Here is a 6,055-nt window from a genome sequence, read left to right on the forward strand (position 1 = left end):
AGTCATTAAAATCACATTTTTAAGATGACAGAAAGATTGGGTTTTTATTTATCTATGACAAACCTGCGGCAGATAAATATGCTGCATATGCTGTATTAATGGCAGCAGATGCTAATCTCAAAAACCCTCACAGACATCAGTCTCATGATGACAGATCCCCTTCATAAAGCCTACTGGAGATTCAGAGATTCAGATTAAGACAGACATGTACTTCAATTATTGGTTTGTAGTAGTGTTGGCATGACATTCGTAAGCACCAGCCTGTGTAACAAACCACTAAATAGCCACTTGGCATCTGGATATAATTCTTTTTGTTTAAAGACCATATTTGGCTGCTTGAATAAAAACTATAGATTGCTGAATTATTAGGACATCCAGCATGGAAGAAAACAGATCAGCTTTGTTTTCCACTTTATAATGATGTGTTTTACAAATACTTTCAGCTATCATATGAATTTCAGTAAAGTACCACTTGTGGGGAATCTCTTAGGACTAAAAACTAATAATACTGATAGGACTGAGAAACTCATACCAAGGCATTTCAGGTCTCATATTTCATGTGAGTACAGTTTTGGGCTCGAGAGCAAAAGCATATATCCAGATGTAAAATTAGTGTGTTCCACCAACCTGGGCAAAAAGTCAAAATTCTAATCAAATCAACAACATTGAATAATGGGAATGTTTGACAATGACAAAAATCAGGAGGATGAGTGTTGACAGAATTGACAATGATATTTTCAATATGTATCACTCAAGACCTTCGTGAAGCTATGACGCCACATGAGATAAAGTGAGGGCCCATATCTCAGTGTATATATATATATACATATATATAACAGTACCCTGAAGGCTATCCCAAAGCAAACAAAGTCTACCTACTTTTCCCTAATTTTTCTAGCTCGAAGAGCAACTGCGCTCAATGGGATGCACTAAATTACACCCCAGTCTTTTCCATGCATGAAAGGAGCAAGATACAACTCGGAGCGAATGGAGCATTTATTGTAGATAAAAATGTGTATATGTCAGGGTAATGGGTTGTGAACAGGTAATTGAGCGTAATTGTCAAATAAGGTCGAAAGCTCACAGGACAAGATGACTCAAGAATAAAGCGAGCGACACGCAAGCAAGTGCTTGCGAGCATGCGTACTCACAGAATCCATGTACAGACACGTGCAGAAGACAGGAAGGATGTGGAAATAGAGCATCTACCCCAGGCTATCACCCGCTGTGTGCTTCCCCATGGATTTAGTTAATACTGATATGTTCTCCACTTTCTCATAGCACCAGTGTCCGTGTCAATATTTGCCACAGCACACAGTCTGCCGGGAAGTCATGCTTGAAATACATTCAAGGAAATAATCATCCACTGGGAAAAAAATAAATTAAACATAACAGACAAATCACCTTCTCATACAGATATCATACGAACATTAACAGAAATAATAAAAGCAGCTATTTACATTATTGTACACTCTTTTATTCATTTCCAGATGTGTAATGTTTGACTCGATGTTTTGCATATTTTCAACATTTAAGTCGGTTTATTCAAACTGAATTGCTATCAGCTGGTCCACAAAAAGAGCTCGTCCCACAAAAATATCACTGTGAGAATATTTAACTAAAAGTGTTATCAACACATTTCTAAAGTGCCAAGACACAGTAATATCAACAACAAACCGTGTCTCAGTCACTTCACACCATTGCACAGTATGAATGACACCATTAAACTTATCAAAAAGAAGATTAAAAATCCTCCAGGAGGGATTAGACTGACTCCTAAATCTTTGAAATTCGTCCAAAACTGAGTGAGAGCTCTGCAACCACCAATTGTGAAATGTAAGAAATCTAAACAGAAAATCAGCTGCTGATGGACGAATTCCAAAGAGTTTGTTCCCTATGTTTAAAAATACTCCCAATGTTTAAAAATACTGGAATTTGTCCAAAGAAAAAATATATAAATGATTTCTTTAAAAGATAAAGGCAAGACACTCAAAGCTTGAAGTTCATTCAGGTCTCAGATCTTCTGCACAGCTGATTTTTATCTGTATGTGTAAGTAGTTGATCAGTGTCAAATCCCATCAAAGACCATATCAATGAAGAGAAAAATGGAGAAAGATAGCTTAATATCAACAGATTAGGATGAAGTTAAATGTTTTTGTGTTTAGAGGATTACTGGATTTTTTTCCCTTTCAGAAGATCTGCAGCACAACTTGCATTACAGACCAGACTGTTCAGTCAGGCATCCCACATGAATTTACTACTGTTAACAAGTTAAGCAAGAGTAAACCAGTTATTGTTTCACTTAACCCTATTTTTTTATTGTCTCCTTGGTTTTCAAGTGGGGGTGCAGCTGAGTGTGTGATGTCAGAATCAATTGCTTCACTTCAATTGAACTTTTCCAATCTTCATTAGCGATAAACCCAAAACAAAGAGCACATATCTGTGCTGGCAGTAGCGAGTCGAGGTTACTGCGCGGCCCATATGATAATTTATCTCTGACACCAACCAAGATGCAACAAGTACTGAGGGATGTGGGTGAGGTGACACTGATAACGAAGAAGTCCTGGCTTGCTCTGAGAATCAGGCTAATGAGTTGGCGTTGGTACAGATGGCCAAGACTAAGCCTGAAGGCAGTAACTCTCTGTTAAATGTCTGCAGGGAGTGGCTAATAAGGACAAAACAGTAGACAGGCTTGGGACAGGGAATTGACTATTTCTGAGACCAGGTCTGTTCTTCAAAATCACTTTTTCCATGACTGAAATGCTGTTTTAAAGCAAGGCAGGTTATTCGAGTACAGCCACTGTCTCACAACACAGCTTTATTTCACCTGCATGCTTCATTTACAGATGCTAATACCTGGGAACTGGTCAAGACTGTCCAGCCCTAGATTTATATCCTGTTTTGGCCTGTAACTTCTGCATGATGCAGGAGTGATTATTATGCTCTAAAATAATCTAAAGCACAATAAGATTATGTCACCATATTGACTAAATAATGCAAAATCTCTGCGACTGTTTGTATTGTGAGATTTTGGTTTCATGTACTTTATCTTCATAGTGGATGCTGCCTGGCTTGGCGCAAATCTATTCCTGGAAAACGGGATGGAAGGGAAGATGATGAGGATCCACTGGCTCTTGCTGTAGGAATTGGATCAGAAATGTGTGTTTAGGGATTACAGCATGTAAAAAGCCAAATAGATGTTGGCAAGCTAATGGTTGATTGGGTAAGTTTTTCAGTCAGGATGAGCCATGCTAGAGGAGAGCAAAGAAAGTGATTTACTAAAGTTTTTTTTCTTCTGAACTTCAGCCTGCAGCTCAAGTGAATGTCAGATAAACAGGAACGAGCTTTGGCTCATTTCAGTTTGATCAAATCTAATAACCTAAAAGAAATGGGGGAGAAAAAAAAATTGGAACTGAGACCAATAAATGTGACACAAAATCTACTGTCCACTTGCCTCATCCTTCATTAAAATATCATGCAGGTGTCATGAAATCTCCCAATGATTTACTAAACTGCACTTAAAACGCTGCATCAACAAGGATTTCCCACAATAAAAAAAGCACACATCTGTAATAAAAACGCCTCACTGAGCTTTTGCTGTGAGAAGGTTCCTTTTATGCAAACAGCAAATAAAAATATGCACCTGCAGTAGATGTGAATCCAGGTGGCCACCAAGGTATAAAAACTGTGATATTTGGTTGAATGTAGGTTGTGAAGTCAGATCATCAAAATTCAACACCATAACAATATGTACTGTGTCTCTTACCAACACCAGTAAATACGTGTTTATATTGATGTGAGAATATTAAAATGCAACAATAATGCAAACAATATTTTAAAAAAAATCTTATCCAATAAGATAGCAAGAAATCGAATAATTCTAACTTCAAATCCAGTGTTTTGTAAAAGCTTTCAACGGTATCTGTGTATGAAAGCTGGGCTGCGTTTGAGGTTAGAAAAAAGACCACAGTTTGGTTAAATATGCAACGTACTCTATATGGTGAGAGTAACATGCTATAACCAACCTGTTCCCACTCCCAACTCATCACATACTGACCCACTTTTGAACACGGAGAGACTGTCATCTTACCAGCTCGGAGGCAACGAGGATGTGTCACTGAAGCATTCTACGATGAAATACAATTTATCTATTGAGTATTCTAATGTCTATTTGTGGTGTTCTCCAAATTTTGCTAAAGAGCAGAATTACAAATCGTAAAAAACAAGAATTTTAAGGTAAAACACAAACACGAGACCCATGCTTTGATGACAAGCCAGCAATCTAGGATAATGTTTTCCTGCTGCCATCTACTATTGGCACAGCCGGTGCGTGACTTGCCACCACAGACGGACACCTAGCAATACACGGCAGACCCACGTGCATCGAAAAGTCTCCGTAAGATGGGATTCACAGGTAGGCCTCTCACAATTGACAGATAAACCAGACAATCGCAAATATTTCAGACAATCATTACCGTGGGTTCCATAACCAGTAGAATCATCTCTTCATTCGGTTGTTTAACAGCTTTAGCAGCTGGGTGACTGACAAACATGTCTACTTGTGATAAAAAAAAAGTGTATCCCAACAAACCATTTTTACAGCAAACATCTTCCCCTTTTCTCTTCCATCTTTCTGCTTTTTCTCCCTCGCACACAAGCACACAGAAGCACAAACACACTGTATCCACAGCAGTTATCTCTTGGACTGTCCTATTTATCTACTGTGCCATTACACAGTTTACAGGCAATTACAAGTGTAATCAGTTGTAAAGCAGCCAGCAGCAGCCAGCAGCAGCCAGCTAATACGCTGAAGTTCTTTCTTTCTAAGTTTTTTTCTATCAATAGAAGGAGTGTGGGGACAGAGTGGCACCTAAGTGTGTCTGGCTCATGCTCCCCATAAACAAGCTTCTGTGCTGTAGTAACAAAGATGTAGACGTTGAAGTGTGTCTGCAATGAAATGCCAGCAATTGTGTTGGGGATAATGGATCAGCAGTGGATCTTGTCAAATATCTGGACAGCCAGATTTTTTTTTTGCAGGAGGCTGATAGGAAACTCACTCATCTTTCACTGTCCGTCTCACTGACAGAACAAAGACTGACCAGATGCCTGTGGACTCTCTTCTTCTTGCCTTCTCTCTTACGCACTTCTGCTGCATGTTTAACCATCCAGGCCGACACACCTCAAACTCAAATGATTCATGTCATAAAACAAGTTGACTGCTGAGGCAAAGGAAGTTCAATAAAAGTTTAAACACCTATCCTTGGGCCAAGTTTCAGTTCCAAATTCGTTACCACCAAGGGGAGTGAGTTCTCCTCTGGTACAACAATCAAAATCAAAAGAAAAATGAAGAAAAAACCCAAAAACAAATAGTCTATAGCGACTCAACAACGAATTACCATGATCTTGAAGACGTTAATTCTTCTTTGCAAGTTTGTTGTTACAGGTGTGTAACAAGTGTGCTCTTAGAGTAACTGAAATTTTTAGTTTACAAGTGACTAATGTAGGCTATATGAATGCTCATTCATGACCAATGTAAACTACACATCAAGAATAAATAAATAAAAACTGTTTCATATATCCCTTTCAAACTTTTGAAAAATAATCTTTCTGTCACCGGCTCACCTGCGCCGGGCTCCTCGCCTCCGTTCGACCCAGTGCGCGCCGACGGCCTCCTCCTATTCAGATTGAACTGAAGAAATTACAAAGCAGCCGCGTGCCCTGGAACTCTGAGCTGCACGAGCTGTGGATGAGCGATAGTTGGTGACAGCCCGCCTCGTGCCAAAGGGAGAGAAAGACACAGAGAGAGAAAGATAGAAAGAAAAAGGGGCGATCGATGCTGCCACATGGTGGCCCCGTGGTGTAATGAGACGCAGCAGCCATGAAATGAATACAGCTCTATGTCCTGCAGGGGCCAGAGGAGATCAAACTGCGCAGAATAGATACTCAGGTGTTAAATTTCTTCTCGATCTATTTTCAAAACGCACACAAACGAGGAATTATCCTGTAGTGTGAGACAGCCCGCACCCATACCTTCCCAACTCACCTTCAAAGAGAG

At 39.5% G+C, this 6,055-nt stretch overlaps 1 protein-coding gene across 1 annotated transcript in view; it reads right to left on the reverse strand.

Moving 5' to 3' along the window:
• The window catches only part of LOC142372581 (5-hydroxytryptamine receptor 4), a 54,824-nt gene extending 49,117 nt beyond the window's left edge, over positions 1 to 5,707 (reverse strand). Inside the window, exon 1 of the mRNA XM_075455517.1 lies at positions 5,623 to 5,707. The gene's annotated coding sequence lies outside the window, so the exon portion shown is untranslated. The remainder of the gene's footprint in view (positions 1 to 5,622) is intronic.
• Positions 5,708 to 6,055: the final 348 nt, after the last annotated feature.

The sequence above is a fragment of the Odontesthes bonariensis genome, chromosome 22, assembly GCF_027942865.1.
Source record: "Odontesthes bonariensis isolate fOdoBon6 chromosome 22, fOdoBon6.hap1, whole genome shotgun sequence".
NCBI lineage: Eukaryota > Metazoa > Chordata > Actinopteri > Atheriniformes > Atherinopsidae > Odontesthes > Odontesthes bonariensis.